This window comes from Aythya ferina, assembly GCF_964211825.1.
Source record: "Aythya ferina genome assembly, contig: HAP1_SCAFFOLD_289, whole genome shotgun sequence".
NCBI lineage: Eukaryota > Metazoa > Chordata > Aves > Anseriformes > Anatidae > Aythya > Aythya ferina.
The window spans coordinates 42501-68496 of record NW_028181260.1 but is presented as its reverse complement, the minus strand read 5'-3'; the positions used below and the strand labels follow the sequence as shown (position 1 = coordinate 68496).

The 25996-nt window shown below is 43.1% G+C and overlaps 1 long non-coding RNA gene across 1 annotated transcript; it reads left to right on the top strand.

The window, feature by feature from the left end:
* The first annotated feature begins 22698 nt into the window (after positions 1-22698).
* Positions 22699-24117, top strand: LOC311429077. Its single transcript, XR_014688032.1, has 2 exons — positions 22699-22774; positions 23395-24117. It is a non-coding gene; the product is annotated as an uncharacterized lncRNA (long non-coding RNA).
* The last annotated feature ends 1879 nt before the right edge of the window (positions 24118-25996 follow it).

Genomic DNA, 25996 nt, shown 5'->3' with positions numbered 1-25996 from the left:
CCTGACTTTAACCCTTAAATTTACCCTAACCATTACCCTAACACTTAACCTTACCCTAACCCTAAAATTACTCGTACAATTACCCTTACCCTTACCCTTAACCTAAGCCGAAACCTTACAGTAAACCTTACCCTTTCTGCTACACTTACCCTTAGCCTAAATCTAAACCTTACACTTACCCCTACTGTAACCCTCACCCTTATCATTACCAATACCCTTACTCTTACCCTTACCCTAACCCTTCTCCTTACACTTACTGTTACCTTTAACATTACCCTTACCCTAACACTTACACTTATCCTTATCCATGCCCTTACCCTTACCCTAATCTTTACCCTTAACCTAACCCTAACCCTAAACCTTATCCCAGCCTTTACCCTGACCCTTACATTAACCGTAACCCTTACCCTAAAGCTTACACTTACTCTTAACCTTAACCTTACCCTTAACCATTACCCTAACACTTACCCTTACGTTTCCCTCACCCTAAGTCCTAAAATTAACCCTAACCATTACCCTAACACTTACCCTAACCCTTACCCTAACCCTAACCCTAACCCTTACTCTAACCCTAACCCTTAACCTAAACCTTACACTTAATCTTAACTTTAACCTTACACTTAATCTTAACTTTAACCTTACACTTAATCTTAACTTTAACCTTACCCTTAAACTAATACATACCCTTACGTTTCCCTCATCATAACCCTAAAATTAACCGTAACCATTACCCTAACACTTATCCTTACCTAACCCTAAGCCTAACCCTTACTCTAACTTTAAACCCTGACCCGTAACCTTAGACTTCCCCTTCCCCTTCCCCTTATGCTTACCCTTACCCTAACCCTTACCCTTACACTTACGGTTACCATTAACCTTACCCTTACCCTAACACTTACTCTTACCCTATCCCTTACACTTATACTTATCCATACAACTTACGTTTACCCTAACACTTAACCTTAACCTAACCCTAACCCTAAACCTTACCTGAACCCTTACCCTGACCCTTACATTAACCCTTACCCTAAAACTTACACTTAACCTTAACCTTACCCTTAACCTTAACCTAATACTTACCCTTACTTTTCCCTCAGCCTAATCCTAAAATTAACCCTAACCATTACCCCAACACTTACCCTTACCCTAACCCTTACCCTTACCATAACCCATACTCTAACACATACTTCTACCCGTACCCGTACCCTTACGGTAACCCTTACCCTTACCGTAACCCTTACCCTTACCCTACCCTTACCCTTACCCTTACCCTATCCCTTACCCTTACCCTAACCCTAAACCTTACCCTTATCCTAACACTTACCCTTACCGGAAACCTTACCCTTTCTGCTACCATTACCCATACCCTTATTCTTACCCTAACCCTTACCTTTACACTTACGGTTACCATTAACCTTACACTTACCCTAACACTTATCCTGAACCTAACCCTTACCCTAAACCTTACCCCAACCCTTACCCTGACCCTTACATTAACCCTAACCCTTACCCTAAACCTTACACTTACTCTTAACCTTAACCTTACCCTTAACCTTAAGCTAATATTTAACCTTACGTTTTTCTCACCCTAACCCTATAATTAACCATAACCATTACGCTAACACTTAACCTTACCCTTAACATAAGCCATACAACAACACTTAAATGTACATTTACGCCTAAACTTACCCTAACAATTACTCGTACAATTAAAATATTAATTAATTAAATTAAAAAAAAATAATTTAAAATTAATTGAATTAAAAAATTAAAATACTCTTATCCTTATACCTTATCCTTAACCCTCACCCTTATCATTACCAATACCCTTACTCTCACACTTATTCTTATACATACAACTTACCCTTTTCCTAACACTTAACCCTAACCTAACTCTAACCCTAAACCTTACCTGAACCCTTTCCAGTACCATTACATTAACCCTTACCCTTAACCTAAACCTTACACTTGCTCTTAACCTTAACCTAATACTTACCTTTTCGTTTTCCTCACACTAACCCTAAAATTAACCCTAACCATTACCCTAAAAGTTACCCCTAATATAACCCTTACTCTAACACTTACAGTGACCCGTACACTTACACATACCCTTACACTTACTCTTACCCTAACCCTTACCCTTACCATAACCCCTACTCTAACACATACTTCTACCCGTACCCTTACCCTTACTGTTACCCTAACCCTTACCCTTACCTTACCCTATCCCTATCCCTTACCCTATCCCTTACCCTATCCCTTACCCTTAACCTAACCCTAAACCTTACCCTTATCCTAACACTTACCCTTACCGTAAACCTTACCCTTTCTGCTACACTTACCCTTAGCCTAAATCTAAACCTTACACTTACCCTTAGCCTAACCCTCACCCTTACCATTACCCATACCCTTATTCTTACCCTTACCCTAACCCTTACCTTTACACTTACGGTTACCATTAACCTTACCCTTACCCTAACACTTACCCTTAACCTAACCCTTACCCTAAACCTTACCCCAACCCTTACCCTGACCCTTAAATTAACCCTAACCCTTACCCTAAACCTTACACTTACTCTTAACCTTAACCTTAGCTGTATTTAATACTTACCCTTATGTTTCCCTCACCCTAACCCTAAAATTAACCCTAAACATTACCCTAACACTTGCCCTTACCCTAACCCTAAAATTACTCGTACAATTACCCTTACCCTTACCCTTAACCTAAGCCTAAACCATACAGTAAACCTTACCCTTTCTGCTACACTTACCCTTAGCCGAAATCTAAACCTTGCATTTACCCCTACTGTAACCCTCACCCTTATCATTACCAATACTCGTACCCTTACCCTTACCCTAACCCTTCTCCTTACACTTACTGTTACCTTTAACATTACCCTTACCCTAACACTTACACTTATCCTTATCCATGCCCTTACCCTTGCCCTAATCTTTACCCTTAACCTAACCCTAACCCTAAACCTTACCCCAACCCTTACCCTGACCCTTACATTAACCCTAACACTTACCCTAACCGTAACTCTAACCCTTACTCTAACCCTTACCCTGACCCGTACCCTTACACTTACCCTTACCCTTACCCTAACCCTTACCCTTACCATAACCCATACCCTAACACGTACTTGTAGCCTTAACCTTACCGTTCCCCTTACCCTTACCTTTACTGTCTCTGTTACCCTTACAATTACACTTAACATAAACCTTAAGCTTAACCTAAACCTAACCCTTATCATAAGCCATACAACAACACTTACATGTACACTTACGCTTGCACTTACCCTAGCAATTACTCGTACAATTACCCTTTACCTTACTATTAAGCTAACCCTAAACCTTACCCTTATCCTAACACTTACCCTTATCCTAAACCTTACCCTTTCTGCTACACTTACCCTTTGCCTAATTCTAAACCTTACCCTAACCCTCACCCTTAGCTAAAGCTAACCATTACCCTAACCTTCACTCTTACCCTTACCATTATACTTACTTTTACCCTTAACCTAAACCTTACCCCAACCCTTACCCTGACCCTTACATTATCCCAAACCCTTACCCTAATCCTAACCCTAACCCTAACCCTTACTCTAACCCTAACCCTTAACCTAAACCTTACACTTAATCTTAACTTTAACCTTACACTTAAACTAATACATACCCTTACGTTTCCCTCACCATAACTCTAAAATTAACTGTAAACATTACCCTAACACTTATCCTTACCGAACCCTAACCCTAACCCTTACTCTAACTTTTACCCTGACCCGGACCCTTAGACTTCCCCTTCCCCTTCCCCTTACTCTTCCCCTTACCCTAACCCTTACCCTTACACTTACGGTTACCATTAACCTTACCCTTACCCTAAGACTTACCCTTACCCTATCCCTTACACTTATCCTTATCCATACTACTTACGCTTACCCTAACACTTAACCTTAACCTAACCCTAACCCTAAACCTTACCTGAACCCTTACCCTGACCCTTACATTAACCCGTACCCAAAAAATTACACTTGACCTTAACCTTCCCCTTAACCTTAACCTAATACTTACCCTTACTTTTCCCTCACCCTAACCCTAAAATTAACCCTAACCATTACCCCAACACTTACCCTTACCCTAACCCATACCCTTACCATAACCCATACTCTAACACATACTTCTACCCGTACCCTTACCCTTACGGTAACCCTTACCCTTACCGTAACCCTTACCCTTACCGTTACCTTTACCCTTACCCTATCCCTTACCCTTAACCTAACCCTAAACCTTACCCTTATCCTAACACTTACCCTTACCGTAAACCTTACACTTTCTGCTACACTTAGCCTAAATCTAAACCTTACACTTACCCTTAGCCTAACCCTCACCCTTACCATTACCCATACCCTTATTCTTACCCTTACTGTAACCCTTACCTTTACACTTACGGTTACCATTAACCTTACTCTTACCCTAACACTTATCCTTAACCTAACCCTTACCCTAAACCTTACCCCAACCCTTACCCTGACCCTTACATTAACCCTAATCCTTACACTAAACCTTACACTTACTCTTAACCTTAACCTTAGCTGTAACCTAATACTTACTCTTACGTTTCCCTCACCCTAACCCTAAAATTAACCCTAACCATTACCCTTACTCTTACCCTTACCCTAACCCTTACTCTAACCCTTAAAATTACCCGTACTTTTACACATACCCTTACACTTACCCTTACTCTTAAACTTACACTAACCCTTACCCTTAACTAAATCTAACCCTTACACTAAACATCATCCTTACCCTTACCATTATCCCTTCTCTTACCCTTATCCTAAACGTTTCCCAAACCCTTACCATTACATTAAACCTAACCCTTACCATAACTCTTAACCTTATCCTTAAACTTAACCTAATACTTACCCTTATGTTTCCCTCACCCTAAACCTAAAATTAGCCTAACCATTACCCTAACACTTACCCTTACTCTAACGCTTACCCTGAACTGTACCCTTACACTTCCACTTACCCACTTAAGTGTAAGAGTTAGGATAATGTTAACCTTAAGGGTGACCCTTTAGCTTATCCTTAATGTTTATGGTTAGGTTAAGAAAAAGCGTAATGGTTTGGTAAGGGTAAGGTTAAGGGTAATTTTACGAGTAATTGCTAGGGTAAGTGTAAGCGTAAGTGTACATGTAAGTGTTGTTGTATGGCTTATGGTAAGGGTAAGGTCAAGGGTAAGGTTTATGTTAAGGGTAAGCGTAAGGGTAAGGGATAGAGTAAGGGTAAGGGTAAGGTTAAGGGTAACGGTAAGGTTAAGGGTACAAATATGTGTTAGGGTATGGGTTATGGTATGGGTAAGAATTAGGGTAAGTGTAAGGGTAAGGGTCAGGGTAATGGTAAAAGTAAGGGTTAGGGTTAGGGTAAGGTTAAGTGTTAGGGTAATGGTTAGGGTTAATTTTAGGGTTAAAGTCAGGAAAATGTATGCGTAAGTATTAGGTGAATGTTAAGGGTAAGGTTAAGGTTAAGAGTAAGTGTAAGGTTTAGGGTAAGGGTTAGGGTTAATGTAAGGGTCAGGGTAAGGGTTGGGGTAAGGTTTAGGTTAAGGGTAAAAGTAAGTATAATGGTAAGGGTAAGAGTGAAGGTTAGGGTAATGGTTAGATTTAGGTAAGGGTGAGGGTTAGGGTAAGGTTTAGAATTAGGCAAAGGGTAAGTGTAGCAGAAAGGGTAAGGTTTAGGATAAGGGTAAGTGTTAGGATAAGGGTAAGGTTTAGGGGTAGCTTAATAGTAAGGTTAAGAGTAATTGTACGAGTAATTGCTAGGGTAAGTGCAAGCGTAAGTGTACATGTAAGTGTTGTTGTATGGCTTATGATAAGGTTTAGATTAAGGTTAAGGTTTATGTTAAGTGTAAGTGTAAGGGTAACGGAGACAGTAAAGGTAAGGGTAAGGGGAACGGTAAGGTTAAGGCTACAAGTACGTGTTAGGGTATGGGTTATGGTAAGGGTAAGGGTTAGGGTAAGGGTAAGTGTAAGGGTACGGGTCAGGGTAAGGGTTAGAGTAAGGGTTAGAGTTACGGTTAGGGTTAGGGTAAGGGTAAGTGTTGGGGTAATGGTTAGGGTTAATTTTAGGGTTAGGGTGAGGGAAACGTAAGGGTAAGTGTTAGTGTAATGGTTAAGGGTAAGGTTAAGAGTAAGTGTAAGTTTTAGGGTAAGGGTTAGGGTTAGGGTTAATGTAAGGGTCAGGGTAAGGGCTGGGGTAAGGTTTAGGGTTAGGGTTAGGTTAAGGGTAAAGATTAGGGTAAGGGTAAGGGCATGGATAAGGATAAGTGTAAGTTTTAGGGTAAGGGTAATGTTAAAGGTAACAGTAAGTGTAAGGAGAAGGGTTAGGGTAAGGGTAAGGTTAAGAGTATTGGTAATGATAAGGGTGAGGGTTACAGTAGGGGTAAGTGTAAGGTTTAGATTTCGGCTAAGGGTAAGTGTAGCAGAAAGGGTAAGGTTTACTGTAAGGTTTCGGCTTAGGTTAAGGGTAAGGGTAAGGGTAATTGTACGAGTAATTTTAGGGTTAGGGTAAGGTCAAGTGTTAGGGTAATGTTTAGGGTTAATTTTAGGGTTAGGGTGAGGGAAACATAAGGGTAAGTATTAAATACAGCTAAGGTTAAGGTTAAGAGTAAGTGTAAGGTTTAGGGTAAGGGTTAGGGTTAATTTAAGGGTCAGGGTAAGGGTTGGGGTAAGGTTTAGGGTAAGGGTTAGGTTAAGGGTAAGTGTTAGGGTAAGGGTAAGGTTAATGGTAACCGTAAGTGTAAAGGTAAGGGTTAGGGTAAGGGTAAGAATAAGGGTATGGGTAATGGTAAGGGTGAGGGTTAGGCTAAGGGTAAGTGTAAGGTTTAGATTTAGGCTAAGGGTAAGTGTAGCAGAAAGGGTAAGGTTTACGGTAAGGGTAAGTGTTAGGATAAGGGTAAGGTTTAGGGTTAGGTTAAGGGTAAGGGATAGGGTAAGGGATAGGGTAAGGGATAGGGATAGGGTAAGGTAAGGGTAAGGGTTAGGGTAACAGTAAGGTTAAGGGTACGGGTAGAAGTATGTGTTAGAGTAGGGGTTATGGTAAGGGTAAGGGTTAGGGTAAGAGTAAGTGTAAGGGCATGTGTAAGTGTACGGGTCACTGTAAGTGTTAGAGTAAGGGTTATATTAGGGGTAACTGTTAGGGTAATGGTTAGGGTTAATTTTAGGGTTAGTGTGAGGAAAACGAAAAGGTAAGTATTAGGTTAAGGTTAAGAGCAAGTGTAAGGTTTAGGTTAAGGGTAAGGGTTAATGTAAGCGTCCTGGAAAGGGTTCAGGTAAGGTTTAGGGTTAGAGTTAGGTTAGGGTTAAGTGTTAGGAAAAGGGTAAGTTGTATGTATAAGAATAAGTGTGAGAGTAAGGGTATTGGTAATGATAAGGGTGAGGGTTAAGGATAAGGTATAAGGATAAGAGTATTTTAATTTTTTAATTCAATTAATTTTAAATTATTTTTTTTTAATTTAATTAATTAATATTTTAATTGTACGAGTAATTGTTAGGGTAAGTTTAGGCGTAAATGTACATTTAAGTGTTGTTGTGTGGCTTATTGTAAGGGTAAGGTTAAGTGTTAGGGTAATGGTTATGGTTAATTATAGGGTTAGGGTGAGAAAAACGTAAGGTTAAATATTAGCTTAAGGTTAAGGGTAAGGTTAAGGTTAAGAGTAAGTGTAAGGTTTAGGGTAAGGGTTAGGGTTAATGTAAGGGTCAGGGTAAGGGTTGGGGTAAGGTTTAGGGTAAGGGTTAGGTTCAGGATAAGTGTTAGGGTAAGTGTAAGGTTAATGGTAACCGTAAGTGTAAAGGTAAGGGTTAGGGTAAGAATAAGGGTATGGGTAATGGTAGCAGAAAGGGTAAGGTTTCCGGTAAGGGTAAGTGTTAGGATAAGGGTAAGGTTTAGGGTTAGGGTAAGGGTAAGGGATAGGGTAAGGGTAAGGGTAAGGGTAGGGTAAGGGTAAGGGTTACGGTAAGGGTAAGGGTTACCGTAAGGGTACGGGTACGGGTAGAAGTATGTGTTAGAGTATGGGTTATGGTAAGGGTAAGGGTTAGGGTAAGGGTAAGTGTTGGGGTAATGGTTAGGGTTAATTTTAGGATTAGGCTGAGGGAAAAGTAAGGGTAAGTATTAGGTTAAGGTTAAGGGTAAGGTTAAGGTTAAGTGTAAGTTTTAGGGTAAGGGTTAATGTAAGGGTCAGGGTAAGGGTTCAGGTAAGGTTTAGGGTTAGGGTTAGGTTAAGGTTAAGTGTTAGGGTAAACGTAAGTTGTATGGATAAGTATAAGTGTAAGGGATAGGGTAAGAGTAAGTGTTAGGGTAAGGGTAAGGTTAATGGTAACCGTAAGTGTAAGGGTAAGGGTTAGGGTAAGGGTAAGCATAAGGGGAAGGGGAAGGGGAAGTCTAAGGTTACGGGTCAGGGTTTAAAGTTAGAGTAAGGGTTAGGCTTAGGGTTAGGTAAGGATAAGTGTTAGGGTAATGGTTACGGTTAATTTTAGGGTTATGATGAGGGAAACGTAAGGGTATGTATTAGTTTAAGGGTAAGGTTAAAGTTAAGATTAAGTGTAAGGTTAAAGTTAAGATTAAGTGTAAGGTTAAAGTTAAGATTAAGTGTAAGGTTTAGGTTAAGGGTTAGGGTTAGAGTAAGGGTTAGGGTTAGGGTTAGGGTAAGGGTTAGGGTAAGTGTTAGGGTAATGGTTAGGGTTAATTTTAGGACTTAGGGTGAGGGAAACGTAAGGGTAAGTGTTAGGGTAATGGTTAAGGGTAAGGTTAAGGTTAAGAGTAAGTGTAAGCTTTAGGGTAAGGGTTACGGTTAATGTAAGGGTCAGGGTAAAGGCTGGGATAAGGTTTAGGGTTAGGGTTAGGTTAAGGGTAAAGATTAGGGTAAGGGTAAGGGCATGGATAAGGATAAGTGTAAGTGTTAGGGTAAGGGTAATGTTAAAGGTAACAGTAAGTGTAAGGAGAAGGGTTAGGGTAAGGGTAAGAGTAAGGGTATTGGTAATGATAAGGGTGAGGGTTACAGTAGGGGTAAGTGTAAGGTTTAGATTTAGGCTAAGGGTAAGTGTAGCAGAAAGGGTAAGGTTTACTGTAAGGTTTCGGCTTAGGTTAAGGGTAAGGGTAAGGGTAATTGTACGAGTAATTTTAGGGTTAGGGTAAGGTTAAGTGTTAGGGTAATGGTTAGGGTAAATTTAAGGGTTAAAGTCAGGAAAACATATGCGTAAGTATTAGGTTAATGTTAAGAGTAAAGTTAAGGTTAAGAGTAAGTGTAAGGTTTAGGGTAAGGGTTAGCGTTAATGTAAGGGTCAGGGTAAGGGTTGGGGTAAGGTTTAGGTTAAGGGTTAATGTAAGCATTATGATAAGGGTAAGGGTGAGTGTAGGGTAAGGTTTAGAATTAGGCAAAGAGTAAGTGTAGCAGAAAGGGTAAGGATTACGGTAAGGGTAAGTGCTAGGATAAGTGTAAGGTTGAGGATTAGGTTAAGGGTAAGGGTAATGGTTTGGTAAGGGTAAGGGTAAGGTTAATTGTACGAGTAGTTGCCAGGGTAAGTGGAAACGTAAGTGAACATGTAAGTGTTGTTCTATGGCTTATGGTAAGGGTAAGGTTAAGAGTAAGTTTTATGTTAAGGATAAGCGTAAGAGTAACAAATAGAGTAAGGGTAAGGGTAACAGTAAGGTTAAGGGTAGAAGTATGTGTTAGAGTATGGGCTATGGTAAGGGTAAGGGTAGAGTAAGAGTAAGGGTAAGGGTATGTGTAAGCGTATGGTTCATTGTAAGGGTTACAGTAAGGGTTAGGGTAAGGGTAAGTGTTAGGGTAATGGTTAGGGTTAATTTTAGGGTTAGGGTGAGGGAAACGTAAGGGTAAGTATTAGATTACAGCTAAGGTTAAGGTTAAGAGTAAGTGTAAGATTTAGGGTAAGGGTTAGGGTTAATGTAAGGGTCAGGGTAAGGGTTGGGGTAAGGTTTAGGGTAAGGGTTAGGTTAAGGATAAGCGTTAGGGTAAGGGTAAGGTTAATGGTAACCGTAAGTGTAAAGGTAAGGGTTAGGGTAAGGGTAAGAATAAGAGTATGGGTAAGGGTAAGGGTGAGGGTTAGGCTAAGGGTAAGTGTAGCAGAAAGGGTAAGGTTTACTGTAAGGTTTAATGTTTCGGCTTCGGTTAAGGGTAAGGGTAAGGATAATTGTACGAGGAATTGCTAGGGTAAGTGTAAGCGTAAGTGTACATGTAAGTGTACATGTAAGTGTTGTTGTATGGCTTATGGTAAGGGTAAGGTCAAGGGTAAGGTTTATATTAAGGGTAAGCGTAAGGGTAAGGGATAGAGTAAGGGTAAGGGTAAGGTTAAGGGCAACGGTAAGGTTAAGGGTACAAATATGTGTTAGGGTATGGGTTATGGTATGGGTAAGAATTAGGGTGAGTATAAGGGTAAGGGTAAGTGTAAGGGTACAGGTCAGGGTAAGGGTTAGAGTAAGGGTTAGGGTTGGGTTAGGGTAAGGTTAAGTGTTAGGGTAATGGTTAGGGTTAGTTTTAGGGTTAAAGTCAGGAAAACGTATGCGTAAGTATTAGGTTAATGTTAAGGGTAAGGTTAAGGTTAAGAGTAAGTGTAAGGTTTAGGGTAAGGGTTAGGGTTAATGTAAGGGTCAGGGTAAGGGTTGGGGTAAGGGTTAGGTTAAGGATAAGTGTTAGGGTAAGGGTAAGGTTAATGGTAACCGTAAGTGTAAAGGTAAGGGTTAGGGAAAGGGTAAGAATAAGGGTAAGGGTGAGGGTAAGGCTAAGGGTAAGTGTAAGGTTTAGATTTACGCTAAGGGTAAGTGTAGCAGAAAGGGTAAGGTTTACGGTAAGGGTAAGTGTTAGGATAAGGGTAAGATTTAGGGTTAGGGTAAGGGTAAGGGTAAGGGTAAGGGTAAGGGTAAGGGTAAGGGTAAGGGTAAGGGTAAGGGTTAGGGTAAGGGTAAGGGCCACGGTAACGGTAACAGTAAGGGTAAGGGTTACGGTAAGGGTAAGAGTTACCGTAAGGGTACGGGTACAGGTAGAAGTATGTGTTAGAGTATGGGTTATGGTAAGGGTAAGGGTTAGGGTAAGGGTAAGTGTTGGGGTAATGGTTAGGGTTAATTTTAGGGTTAGGGTGAGGGAAAAGTAAGGGTAAGTATTAGGTTAAGGTTAAGGGTAAGGTTAAGGTTAAGTGTAAGTTTTAGGGTAAGGGTTAATGTAAGGGTCAGAGTAAGGGTTCAGGTAAGGTTTAGGGTTAGGGTTAGGTTAAGGTTAAGTGTTAGGGAATGCGTAATTTGTATGGATAAGATAAGTGTAAGGGATAGGGTAAGGGTAAGTGTTAGGGTAAGGGTAAGGTTAATGGTAACTGTAAGTGTATGGGTAAGGGTTATGGTAACGGTATTAGTAAGGGGAAGGGGAAGGGCAAGTCTAAGGTTCTGGCTCAGGGTAAAAGTTAGAGTAAGGTTTAGGGTTAGGTAAGTATAAGTGTTAGGGTAATGGTTACGGTTAATTTTAGGGTTATGATGAGGGAAACGTAAGGGTATGTATTAGTTTAAGGGTAAGGTTAAAGATAAGATTAAGTGTAAGGTTTAGGTTAAGGGTTAGGTTTAGAGTAAGGGTTAGGGTTAGGGTTAGGGTTAGGGTTAGGGTCAGGGTCAGGGTCAGGGTCAGGGTTAGGGTTAGGGTTAGGGTTAGGGTTAGGGTTAGGGTTAGCGTAAGGGTTAGGGTTAATGTAAGGGTCAGGGTAACGGTTGGGGTAAGGTTTAGGTTAAGGGTAAAAGTAAGTATAATGGTAAGGGTAAGGGTGAGGCTTAGGGTAATGGTTAGATTTAGGTAAGGGTGAGGGTTAGGGTAAGATTTAGAATTAGGCAAACGGTAAGTGCAGCAGAAAGGGTAAGGTTTAGGATAAGGGTAAGTGTTATCATAAGGGTAAGGTTTAGGGTTAGCTTAATAGTAAGGTTAAGGGTAATTGTACGAGTAATTGCTAGGGTAAGTCAAGCGTAAATTTACATGTAAGTGTTGTTGTATGGCTTATGATAAGGTTTAGGTTAAGGTTAAGGTTTATGTTAAGTGTAAGTGTAAGGGTAACGGAGACAGTAAAGGTAAGGGTAAGGGGAACGGTAAGGTTAAGGCTACAAGTACGTGTTAGGGTATGGGTCATGGTAAGGGAAAGGCTTAGGGTAAGGGTAAATGTAAGGGTACGGGTCAGGGTAAGGGTTAGAGTAAGGGTTAGAGTTACGGTTAGGGTTAGGGTAAGGGTAAGTGTTAGGGTAATGGTTAGGGTTAATTTTCGGGTTAGGTTGAGGGAAACGTAAGGGTAAGTGTTAGTGTAATGGTTAAGGGTAAGGTTACGGTTAAGAGTAAGTGTAAGTTATAGGGTAAGGGTTAGGGTTAATGTAAGGGTCAGGGTAAGGGCTGGGATAAGGTTTAGGGTTAGGGTTAGGTTAAGGGTAAAGATTAGGCTAAGGGTAAGAGTAAGGTTTAGATTTAGGCTAAGGGTAAGTGTAGCAGAAAGGGTAAGGTTTACTGTATGGTTTAGGCTTAGGTTAAGGGTAAGGGTAAGCGTAAGGGTAATTGTACGAGTAATTTTAGGGTTAGGGTAAGGTTAAGTGTTAGGGTAATGGTTAGGGTTAATTTTAGGGTTAGGGTGAGGGAAACGTAAGGGTAAGTATTAGGTTACAGCTAAGGTTAAGGTTAAGAGTAAGTGTAAGGTTTAGGGTAAGGGTTAGGGTTAATGTAAGGGTCAGGGTAAGGGTTGGGGTAAGGTTTAGGGTAAGGGTTAGGTTAAGGATAAGTGTTAGGGTAAGGGTAAGGTTAATGGTAACTGTAAGTGTAAAGGTAAGGGTTAGGGTAAGAGTAAGAATAAGGGTATGGGTAATGGTAAGGGTGAGGGTTAGGCTAAGGGTAAGTGTAAGGTTTAGATTTAGGCTAAGGGTAAGTGTAGCAGAAAGGGTAAGGTTTACGATAAGGGTAAGTGTTAGGATAAGGGTAAGGTTTAGGGTTAGGTTAAGGGTAAGGGATAGGGTAAGGGATTGGGTAAGGGATAGGGTAAGAGTAAGGGTAAGGGTAAGGGTAAGGGTAAGGGTAAGGGTAAGGGTAAGGGTAAGGGTAAGGGTAAGAGTAAGAGTTAGGGTAACGGAAAGCGTAAGGGTACGGGTGGAAGTATGTGTTAGAGTATGGGTTATGATAAGGGTAAGGGTTAGGGTAAGAGTAAGTGTAAGGGTATGTTTAAGTGTACGGGTCACTGTAAGTGTTAGAGTAAGGGTTAGGTTAGGGGTAACTGTTAGGGTAATGGTTAGGGTTAATTTTAGGGTTAGTGTGAGGAAAACGTAAAGGTAAGTATTAGGTTAAGGTTAAGAGCAAGTGTAAGGTTTAGGTTAAGGGTAAGGGTTAATGTAATGGTACTGGAAAGGGTTCAGGTAAGGTTTAGGGTTAGAGTTAGGTTAGGGTTAAGTGTTAGGAAAAGGGTAAGTTGTATGTATAAGAATAAGTGTAAGAGTAAGGGTATTGGTAATGATAAGGGTGAGGGTTAAGGATAAGGTATAAGGATAATGGTATTTAATTTTTTTAATTCAATTTATTTTAAATTAAAATTTTTTAATTTAATTAATTAATATTTTAATTGTACGAGTAATTGCTAGGGCAAGTTTAAGCGTAAGTGTACATTTAAGTGTTGTTGTGTGGCTTATTGTAAGGGTAAGGTTAAGTGTTAGGGTAATGGTTATGGTTAATTATAGGGTTAGGGTGAGAAAAACGTAAGATTAAGTATTAGCTAAAGGTTAAGGGTAAGGTTAATGTTAAGAGTAAGTGTAAGGTTTAGGGTAAGGGTTAGGTTAAGGATAAGTGTTAGGGTAAGGGTAAGGTTAATGGTAACCGTAAGTGTAAAGGAAAGGGTTAGGATAAGAGTAAGAATAAGGGTATGGGTAATGGTAAGGGTGAGGGTTAGGCTAAGGGTAAGTGTAAGGTTTAGATTTACGCTAAGGGTAAGTGTAGCAGAAAGGGTAAGGTTTACGGTAAGGTTTAAGGTTTAGGGTTAGGTTAAGGGGAAGGGGAAGGGGAAGGTAAGGGGAAGGGTTGGAGTAAGGTATAGGGTAAGGGTAAGGTTATGGTTAAAGGAAAGAGTAAGGGTAAGGAAAAAGTAAAGGTAAGGATTTGGGTAATGGTAAGGGTGAGAAGGGTTAGGGTAAGGGTTACGGTAAGGGTTAGGTAACGCAGTGTACAACCTGGGACGTCACACGCAGAGCTGCCTCTGGCAAGGTGAGTGAGGAACAGATGTAGCAGTTGTTGTGTTGTAGGTCTCACTGTTCCTCTAAGCATCCCCTCTTTGTCTTTTAGAGGTGTTGTAGCTGTTTGAAGAGGGTAGATTGAAGCATCTGCCTCGGGGGCTGGTAAGCGGCAGAGGTAAGGGAGCAGATGAGAGTAACTTACCTAGTTGTGCTGTGTCTTTGGATGCTGCATCGGCCTATGCGTTTCTTTTTCTTTCACAGGTGTCTCGCACAGGCTCAAAGGAGCAAACTGCACTCTGAAGAGCTGTGTAAGAAGAGGGGCTGGTCATGAGCTGGGTTGGAGCAGAACGACCAAGTAGCACAAGGTGACTATGAAAGGTGTCCGTCTTGCTTTGCAGGTGCCGTGGCAGGCTCTCCACAGAAGTGGATAAGGATATGAGATAAGGCCAGAGAGCGACAAGGAGCGGCACGTGCAGGGATGGTTTTGAAGCGCTGCGGTGGCTTACTCTTCTGTTCATCAGGTGCCACAGGCAAGGTGGGTTGTAACATCAGTCGTTATATTTGCATGAAAGCAGTTCACTTGAATGCCACAGTGCATCTGAGTAGGGTGTTCTAGCAGAACAAGCTTGTCTGGCACAGCGGTGCCTGATGGCAGTGTGTTTCCTCAGGTGAAGAGGTGCCTGAAGCCCCATCCTATCTAGCCTGCACACAATTATCTGAGAATGAAAGCTGCTTTCCAGTAATTCAGAAAGCCAAGTTACGTCTCAGCCTTTAGCATCTCGGGCTTTGGGGCCTGTCTGTAACATTTGGCACCAGCACTAATACTTTTTTTGGCATATGTTTAGCGTTTGGGGCCTGTGTCTGGGATTTGGGCCCTGTCTCGAACCACTGGGGCTTTGTCCTGGGTTTTGGAGCCTGCCTCTAGAGTTCAGGGCCTGTGATTAGGCTTTTGGGGTCTGTGTCTGGGGGCCGGTATCTGGGGGCAAGGGGGGAGCTGCTTGTAGACCCTTGGGGCCGGCATTGAGGGGGTTGGGAGCTGACTCTACACCTTTGGGGCCTGCTTCTGGGGGTGGGGGGGGGTTGAGACCAGCATCTGGGGGAGGGGTGGGAGCTCTTTGTATTCCTTTGGAGCCTGTGTCGGGGGGCGGGGGGGAAGGGGAGGGTTGGTTGGGAGGTGCTTGTACACTGTTGGAGCCTGGGTTGAGGGAGGAGGTTTGGAGCTGCTTCTACACCTTTGGGCCTGGCATCGGGGGTAGGGGGTTGGGTGCTGGTTGTAGGGGCCTGTGTTTGGGGGGGGGGGGGCTTGGGACCTGCGTCTGGGGGAGGGGTGGGAGCTGCTTGTACACCTTTGGGGCCTGCATGTGTGGGGGGTCAGGGCCTGTGTCTAGCGGGCTGGGAACTGCTTGTACAATGTAGGAATCTGTTTCTGCAGGGTGGCTGGGAGCTGTTTGTACAACTTTGGGGCCAGCATCTGGGGGTGGCTGGGAGCTGCCTGTACACTGTAGGGGCCTGTGTTTGTGGGGGGCTTGGGGGCCTCCCTCGGGGCAGGGGGGGAGGGTTGGGAGCTGCTTGTCTAGGGTAGGGGGCCTGCCTGGCAGGGGTTGGGAGCTGCTTGTAGAATTTGGGTCGCTGTGTCTGGGGGGGCGGTTGGGGCCTGTGTCTCAGGGGTGTTGGGAACTGGTTGTACACCTTTGGGTCCTGTCTCAGGGGGGGAGCTACTTGTACACTTTTGGGGTCTGTATTTGAGGGGGGTTGTGATTCAAAGATCGAAGCCGAAATTCCTTTAAGTGGTATATTCTTTATTGCAGCGCTGGATGCACGGGGGATCTCTCCACCTATCGTGAATACCTAAAGCGGAAAGCAGTCTTGAATTTATACAATCAATCTATCAATATTCTACAAGCACCTATACATATGCATTACCTATCCCCGCCTTCCCTCGCTTCTTATGCTAATTAGCCTTTTGGCACCTTGCGCCTGCGTAGAGCCTTCCAAGAATTGTGGGCAGGGGTCTTTGGGACGTGGGCAGGGGTCTCTGGGAGGAAGACCCCGAGTCTTCCTCACAGTGTACTTTTCACCTTTGGTCAAGAATCTGCTGAATTGGCATGTTTCTTAATTGCGAGAGCTGGTTGTTGCCAATTCTTCCGTTTGTTGTATCTTTATAATGAATTCCAATGTCCAGTTTTGAGATTTATAGTCCTTACGTTTGTTTCTCTGTCCATCTGCCGCTTCCTTATCATGAGTTTCAGTGTCTTGTTTTGAGATATACAGTCCATGTCTGGGGATTGTCCTTGCCTCCCCAATGCCGCCCCAATACCTCCTTAATCAATCCCCCCTTTTCTTTTCCCATGCAAATTCTTTTGCATCAGATACTTTCATTATTTACAGTAACACAACAAAGCAGGCATCTAAACAACATGCACACAAATATTCCTAACACTACTAATACGATTAGAGCAATGAATACTTGTTTCAACCATTGGAAATTGGGCAACCAGGAGGTTAACTTATTCCATATTTCACTAAAACTCCATGAAAGATCATCTTTACTGATCTCATGTAGGATCCTTGTCTGCTTCCATATTTCTTCCAGGTCGGTAGAGATCCTTCCACTCTGATCTACATACATACAACAGCTTGTGTTTATTACTGTACAGACTCCCCCTTGAGTGGCCAGTAACAAGTCTAGGGTCATCTGCTTTTGTAATACTACCTGTGATAAACTAGATATCTCTTCTTGTTGAGCCTTCATAGCATCCAGAATTTTGTTTTCTAACTTCTCTATAATTGCAGAAATATTAACTATTGCCTTTTCCAATTCACTCACTCCTAACCATGTGACAAACCATCACACAAAACTATGAAAAGGGGTGTGTCTCTCTACCAATGTATTGCTAATTTTTCATCTGATTCTCCGGATATGATTTCTCAAGTAACCTCGAGGCACTACATCATGTACTGTCATATTGGGGACTACCGCTCCAAGAGTGCAAGTTCCCTTCCAATTCTCAGGCAAGACCTTACGGGCTGTATCATTGCATAGCCAATACCACCCTTTTCCTTCTGGAACCGTCCAGCTGGTTGAATTTGCCCAGCCGCTAGTCGTACTAATATCAATTGTTCAATTACAAGATGTCTGATTTCCCACATAAGTAGTATCCGTATTTATACAATGCTGTTTTCCTATACCCTTAGGCGGGTTACACCTTTGTACACATACATAATAGGATTCTAACGGCATGAAGCTACTCACTTCTAGTTCCAAAACTTCTTAATATTTTCGACCCCAAGATGTGTTTTCCCACAAATTAGTCCAAGATAAGTTTGCAGGCAAGGGAATCCCGATTAACGATACACCCTTATTCCCATGCTGTGGCAGATGGGTGCATACCCAACAGTTCGTCTTATTAGTTACTTGAGAAATTGTTTGTATTAAGGTCAGGTGTAAGTTCTCATCCCAAGTTGCCCACCCCGAATCCGAGAACCGCACCCCTGCAATCATTAGGATCTGGAAAACCGTAATTTTGTTGGTCCAATTGGAGTGGTGGTCTATATCCTCGCCGGGACCTTCTTCACCCTTGAATTGTGGATCCAAGCTGCTTGCTTCTTAATCTTAATGGCGGTATGTGTTGTCAGTAATATTTGGTATGGTTCCGTCCACTTTCCTTCCATTTTTCCTGTAGGGGTTGTCCTGAAAAAGTCTTTATATATATATATAATTCCCGAGCTTAAAGGGGTGGATCGGTTGATCCAACCCTCTAGCCCTGGTCCCTAAAACAAATGTATGTACTTTATTTAATTGTTTCTGAAGTTCAGTTATATAAGCATATAAATATTCTGATCCTAACTGCATTAGGTCCTCTCCACTAAATAGAAATTGCTACGGCCTTCCATATAAGATTTTGAAGGGACTCAAATTCCCTTTTATTCTAGGTTTGACTCTAATTCCAAGTAATGCTAAAGGGAGGGATTGAGGCCATGACAAATTAGCTTCTTATCCAATTTTAGCTATTTATTGTTTAATTAAATGGTTCATTTTTTCTACCTGTCCACTTGCCTGTGGTCTATAAGGAGTATGCAGTTGCCAATCTATCTTTAGAATCTTACTTATCTGTTCTACCACTTGTGCACAAAAATGTGAACCTCTATCAGAAGACATTGCTACTAGAATCCCAAAGCATGGTATTATTTTATTTAACAAGACTTTAACCACTTCTCTTGCTTTGTTTGTTCGACAGGGAAAGGCTTCAGGCCTTCCTGAAAACGTGTCAGTCAGAACCAGTAAATAATGATACCCCCCTTTTCTAGGGAGTTCTGAAAAATCAATTTGCCACTGTTGCCCCGAATAATTTCCTTTACCGATTATTCCAAATTTTATTCTATCCTTGGTATTGGGGTTATTGTGTAAGCAAATGCTACATTGTTGAGTTACTTGTTTTATCATATCGTCCCACTAATGTCTGACTCAGGCTCTTATGCAGTGTGCCAGCTCCCCAATGCGTTTTATTGTGTTCTGTAAGAACTATGGGCCATGTCAAACTAGAGGGTATTACTATGGGGTTATCTTTTAAATATACTCATCCATCTGGTTTCATTTTACCTTTCAAATCTTCAATTAATTTTAAGTCTTCTTTTGTATAATTTGATATAGTTTGGATTTTACCGTCTGGTATCAAAGACAATGCCTTCACCTCAGTTATTTCAGCTGCCTGCTTAGCCTCTGCCAATCGATTTTCCAATTTCAAAATCGCTGTTCCCCTTTTGGTGTCCCTGACAATGCATGATAGCTACCTTTTCTGGTTGTTTTACAGCCTCTAACAATTTTAAAATTTCTTCAGCATACTTTGTGTTTTCACTGAGCGGTCAGCAATCCATGTTCTTTCCAAATTGCTCCATGAGCATGTACCACGCCGAATGTATATTTAGAATCTGTCCAAATATTTACCCTTTTTCCCGCTGCCAGTTCCAATGCTCTCGTGAGAGCAACTATCTCCGCCTTTTGAGCTGATGTTCCAGGGGGTAAAGGCTTAGACTCGATTACCTGCTGAGTAGTTGTTATAGCATATCCAGCTTTACGTTGTCTTTGCGTAACAAAACTGCTCCCATCCGTGAACCAAGTTTCTTCCGCATCTTCCATGGGCTCCTCCTTAAGGTCTGGTCGGCTGGAATACACAGTCTCTAGAGTTTCTAAACAATCGTGAATCACAGCTTGTGCCGGAGCATCACTAAGAAAAGAGGCTAGATTCACAATATGAATTATCACAATTTCCACGTCATCCTGTTCTACCAATATTGCTTGATATTTCAAAATCATCAATTCTTGTTTAAGTTGTTTAAAGACTTTTTGTGCTTCTCCAGTCCAGACTAACTTTGACTGGTTAATCTTTATCAATTCACATAGAGGCTTTACCAATAGTCCATAATTATAAATCCAAAGGCGACACCAACCTGTCATTCCTAAAAAGCTTTGTAGCTCCTTTACTATTTGAGGTTCTGGAGTCCGGCAAATGACTTCCTTATGTTCAGTTCCTAGTTCTCGTTGTCCTTCCGAAATGTCAAATCCCAGATAGGTCACACTTTGTTGAGCCAGCTGGACTTTCTGTCAAGAGACTTGATATCCATTTAAACCCAGAAAATTAAGACGACTTATAGTCCATTGAATACAACTCCCTTTAGTCTCGGTAGCTATTAAGAGATCATCTACATATTGTAACAAAGCACCTTCAGTGTCCGGAGGTATCCATGTTTCAAGTTCCCTTGCTAATTGGTTTCCAAAAATAGTGGGGCTATTCTTGAATCCTTGAGGTAGTAATGTCCACGTAAGCTGCGTCTTTCTGCCTGAATCGGGATTTTCCCATTCAAAGGCGAATAGGTTTTGGCTTTCTGTGGCTAAGCCTAGGCAGAAGAAGGCATCTTTTAAATCCAGTACGGTAAACCAGACTTGACTATTCTTTAATTTAGTCAGCAAAGTATAAGGGTTTGCCACTACTGGATGTATATCCTCAGTGATTTTATTTATGGCCCTCAAATCCTGAACTAGCCTATAGCTTTTTCATCTGCCTTTTTAATTGGCAATATGGGTGCATTGTATTCTGATTCGCATTCAATCAATAATCCATACTGTAAAAATTGATCAATTATCTCTTTAATTCCTTTCCTATCTTCTATCCTCAAAGGATATTACTTAACCTTAACGGGTTTCTCTCCTGGCTTTAATTTAATAATTAAATTTTAGGATTAGGTGCTGGTTGTAGGGGCCTGTGTTTGGGGGGGGGGGGGCTTGGGACCTGCGTCTGGGGGAGGGGTGGGAGCTGCTTGTACACCTTTGGGGCCTGCATGTGTGGGGGGTCAGGGCCTGTGTCTAGCGGGCTGGGAACTGCTTGTACAATGTAGGAATCTGTTTCTGCAGGGTGGCTGGGAGCTGTTTGTACAACTTTGGGGCCAGCATCTGGGGGTGGCTGGGAGCTGCCTGTACACTGTAGGGGCCTGTGTTTGTGGGGGGCTTGGGGGCCTCCCTCGGGGGGGGGGGGGGAGGGTTGGGAGCTGCTTGTATAGGGTAGGGGGCCTGCCTGGCAGGGGTTGGGAGCTGCTTGTAGAATTTGGGTCCCTGTGTCTGGGGAGGGGGTTGGGGCCTGTGTCTCAGGGGTGTTGGGAACTGGTTGTACACCTTTGGGTCCTGTCTCTGGGGGGGAGCTACTTGTACACTTTTGGGGTCTTTATTTGAGGGGGGTTGGGAGTTGCTCATGCATTCTAGGTGCCTCCCTTTTGAAAAGGGTTGGGGCCTGCATCTGTGGGTGGTTGGGAGCTGCTTGTACACTATAGGGGCCATGGTCTTGGAGGGGGGTCTGGGCTGTTTATACACCTCTGTGGCCTGTGTTTGGGGGGGGGGGGTGGGCCTGTGCCTGGGGGAGTTGGGAGGTGCTTGTTCACTCTAGGAGCCTCCATTTGGGGGTCTTTGGGGCCTCCCTTTGAGGGGGAGGGAGTTGGGAGTTGGTTGTACACCTCCGCATCCCATGTCTTGGGGGGGGGGGGGGGGGGAGTGGGACCGGTCTCTGAAGGGGCGGGTTGTGAGCTGCTTGTACACCTGTGTCGGGGGGGAGGGTAGGGGGGATGGCGGGGGGCGGGCCCGGGTCTTGGGCCAGTGTCTGGGTGGAGTCCAGTTCTTGGGAGGGGGTGGTGGGGTAGGAGCTGCTTGTGGGCAGTTGGGGTCTGCATCTGGGTGTGGTTGGTGCCTGCTTCTGTTGGCAGTTTGGGGCCTGCTTGTAGACTTGTGCAGCCTGGGTTTGGGGGCTTTTCTGTAACGTTTGGGGTCTGCATTTTTGCTTTGGGATGCATCTTGAGCTTTTGAGGCCTAGCAGTAGCATTTGGGGCCTGCATCTGGGGCTTTTCTGTAGCATTTTGGTTGCGTATTTGTGATTTGGGGCCTGTATCGTGGGTTTTGCCTTTTTTGTAGTTTCCATCTTTGTGTGTGTGTGTTTCGTTGTTGGTTGTCTGGGGTTAGGGGCAGTTTGGGGTTTGGATTAAGGTCAGTGTCATTAGCGTTAGGGGGTTGATAATAAGGGTTAGGGTTGTGGTTAGAGTTGTTAGGTTTAAGGGGAATAAGGATTTCAGGGTAAGGGGATCAAGGTTGTGGGAATAAAAATGTTGTTTTTGCGCAGTTACATCCTGTAGAGGGAAGGAAGGTGGTATTGAGATATGCTTGCAGTGATAAGACAGCTTAACAGTGTGAAATGAGTTCATCTGATTCGTGTCAATATGGAACAATGCTAGGGCCGCATGATATGATGAAAAGTCTAAGAAAACCAGAGTGGTTAATATATATAGTTCTTGAATCTTGCAAAGGAATGGTCCAGCAATTCCGGTCAATAGAGGATAAGAGAACAAAGGGGTTTCAGAATAACTGCTAACTATTACAACTGTTGCATGGGACACTATGCAAGTGTCTGCCATCCAGCCAAGATGGACAAAGGAGATGGACAAGAGAAAAGCCTGGGAGGAAGACTACGAGCCTTCAGTACGAGCGGCCCCCAGAGGGGACTGATACCGGAGACTGATAACGCCTGCACCAGTGGGAGGGTTTGGATTCTGGGAACTAATTAGAATAACCCTGCCTTTTGTAGAAGTAGTAATGAATATGTATTAGCCTAGCAGCATAAAAACCAGCCGCCTAATGTAACTTGTGTGCGTCTTGGTGGAGCAGAGACTCCTGGCGCACCCAGCGCTGCTTGCTTACCTCTATTCATTTAATAAATTGTAAATTTCAATTGCAATCCTATTTGGGACCCAGTCATTTATTACAAGTGGGCTCTCGTCCGGGAGGGCTTTGGTTCCTGATTTCTGGTTTGATCTAGGAGAGGCACCCCCACCATTTGGTGGCTGCTGTTTGAGTCAGGTCGGAACTAATGGCATCTTAAACCTGAATAAAGGTAAGCAAAGTTTCTGATTCTTTTTTTCAGCTCCCTTGCCAGCTGCAGCACTATATTTTGCCCATAATTGTGTGTGTGAAGATCCGAACGAAGATGACGGAGTCGTAAGCATTTAAAGCGTATACCGTTCGGTTGGGTGGGGTTCGGTTGCCTGTGTGTGTAAGAGTGTGACTGAGATGGAACTTAGTTCCGAAGCGATTGTGGAGGTCTTCTAACCGCGGTTCCAATCTCCCGCGAGGGACTTGGCCGGTGAAGGACCGAAGGGATTCCTATAGGACTTGTGGGTGTGTGATAGGTCCTCGACCCCCTGCAAGACACTCTTACTAAGGTAACCAAGGGCTATGGGAATTGCCATAGTAAAATTCCTAGATGGGTCAGACAAAATCAAAGACCAGAGACCAGAAGAAAGGGAGCAAATTACCAGTCATACCACCAGAAAGTCCATTAGGAATAACGATTAGAAATTGGAATGATAGGGACCCCAGAAAAGGAAAAAGTAAATTAAAAATGGTCCAGTATTATGTGACAGAATGGCCAAAGGAGCCTTTAAGACTACATGTCTTTTGGCCTGTTTTTGGAACCTTCGAAGACTGGATTTGCCAGGCCTTAAATATCCATGTTAATTCAAAGGAAGCTTTTAGCCAGGAAGAAAGCGATTATGCAGGATTATGGATCAGGAGGACTTCACGTCCTTTTCCAGCCTCAATATTTACACTAAAAGCAGGTAAGAAATTTGAAGAACAAGAAGAACATGAAAAAGAAAAAGAAGATAAACGTGAGCCGTTGGATAAGCTACCACCTCCATATCCTAACAATCCACTCCCGGCGGCTCCCCCTCCGGTGGCTGTGGTATCGCCACCAGTACCACCGTTGCCCCAGCTTCCACCACCAACAGCACCAGAATTAGACCGACCTCCGGCCACATGCAGGAGAAGCAGGACGGAAGTATCTGAGAGGGCTTCTCTATATCCCTTAAGGGAGGTAACTGGTGTATAACTGGTGCGCGTCTTGGTGGAGCAGAGACTCCCGGCGTACCCAGCACTGTTTGCTTACCTCTATTCATTCAGTGAATTGTAAACTTTGATTGTAATCCTATTTGGGACTTTTATTTATTATAACAGACAAGCTTGTAAAACGCAGACAACCAGAATCCTTACAGCAATTAGGTGGAAATCACGGCGTAAGAAACATTACCACCTCAAAGAGTAAAAACCTCAAAAGAAATGTGACTTGTAACAGGCCAGCAGCTGTGTATTTTCTGTGAAGCACCAGCTAGATTATGAACCTTGAATAGCACAGTTAAAGGGGAAACAGGGGAGGGTCGGGAGGGTCCCGGTCCTCGGCAGAAAAAAAAAGTGTATAAACTGTGTATGGAATTAGTAGGCACCCTCCTGCTTGTGGGACACCCGCCATTGTAATCTCGAATAATAATGCTACTGTACTGAGATCCTCGACTCAGCCTATGCTATTTGCTACAGATTGATTCAGGGTTTTAAGGTTTCAGGGATTGGGCACTAGGGTTGGGTTTCAGGGTAAGGGGTTTCAGGGTTTATGTTTAGGATTTTAAGGTTTTTAGGGTTGGAGTTTTAACGGTTAGGGTTTTAAGGATTTGGGGGTTAGGGTTTTAAGGGTTTCAGGGTTAGCGTGTTAGGGTATTAGAGTTTTTTGGGTTGTAGTGTTGATATGTTTTTTAGGGTTAGAGTCTTAAGGTTTTATTTTTGGTCAGTTATTTACGGTTAGGGTTTTAAGATCTTTTTTTTGTTTTGTTTTGTTTTGTTTTGTTTTTTCAGGTTAGGTTCTCCAGGTCCAGGGTTTTGAGTATCCTAATTTTGGGGGTTTGGATTTTGAGCATCTTAATTTTTGGGGTTAGGCTTTTGTGTGCTCTAATTTTTTGGGATAGGCTTTCAAGCATCCTAAGTAATTGGGTTAGGGTTTTGAGCATCTTAATGTTTCCAGGATAGGGTTTGGAGCATCCTAAGTTTTCGGGAAAGGGTTTTGAGCATCTCAATGTTTCCAGGATAGGGTTTTGAGCGTCCTAAGTTTTTGGAATAGGGTTTGGAGAGTCCTAAGTTTTCTGGATAGAGTTTGGAGCGTCCTAATGTTTTCGGGATAGGGTTTTGAGCGTCCAAAGTGTTATAAGTTGCCCCCTTAATTAATTTTCATAGAGCATTGTATTAATCATAGAAAGGAATTTATTGAGTGAGCAAACATCAAGCAAAACAGCACTGGGCGGCCGGGGAGTCTCAGCTCCGCCAACGGTACGCACCTCACCCCCGCCAGAGTCCCTTTTTATTTATATTTTGCTAATTCCGGGATTACGCAGCACATCCTGGTATATTCTGCGACTGCGCGCACTGTTGCTAGGGGGTCGTCTCTGTCCCTCTGGTGGTCGTGAAGATGAAGGCCGTAGTCTTCCTCGGCGTTGTGGTTCAACTTCTTTTATTATTTGGTCATGTTGGCCCAGCGTTAGACAGGAAGGCATGTATGTCGATACACTACTTTAGCAACTTATCAGGAGATGGTTACATGAGCTTTGCAACAGTGTCTTTGAACAAAAGAGGCAACTGAGATGCAGAAGGAGAATGGGTTGGGGGGTCTATTTTTTGTTACGTTAAGCAAAAGAATTTTCATAATGTCTAGGCAAGCATTATGCAGCTCCTTACTTCAGCAGGGAGCTTTCGCAACTCCCGCTCCTCAAACAGAACTCCTTGTTTTTATAATACAAAAGACAATGAGCAAACATTTATGGTGTATTACCCTAAGTTTTTGGGTTAGGGTTTTTTGCGTCTTAATGTTTTGGGGTTAGGGTTTGGAGCGCCCTAAGTTTTTGGGCTAGGGCTTTGAGCATTCCTAACGTTTTGGGTTGGGTTTGGGTTTTGAGCATCCTAAGATTTTGGGTTGGGGGTTTTAGGCATAGGTCTTCAGGGCTTTATTGTGGTAAATAGTTTGGGTTAGGTCTGTAGGGGTTTCGAGGTTTTTTGGATGTTAGGGCTTGAGGCTTTTTTTGTAAGGGCGGTGAGGGTTCCAGTGAGTGCTGGTAAATGCAGTTCTCGAGCACTCGGCCTGTGATTGGCCATGCTGGCTGTGCGGGGAATGCTGGTAGGTGTAGTTTTCCGGCACTGGGAGGCCATGTTGTGTGCCCAGAGCATGCCGGGAGATGTAGTTTTCGGATTCGGGACTTCCGGGAGGCCATGTTGAATGCCCAGAGCATACCGGGAGATGTAGTTCTCGGGAACTAGGGTTAGGGGCTAGGGCTGGGGCTAGAGTTAAGGTTTCGGGTGAGGGTTGGGGTTGGGGGTTATTGTTAGGCTTAGAGGGTTAGGGTT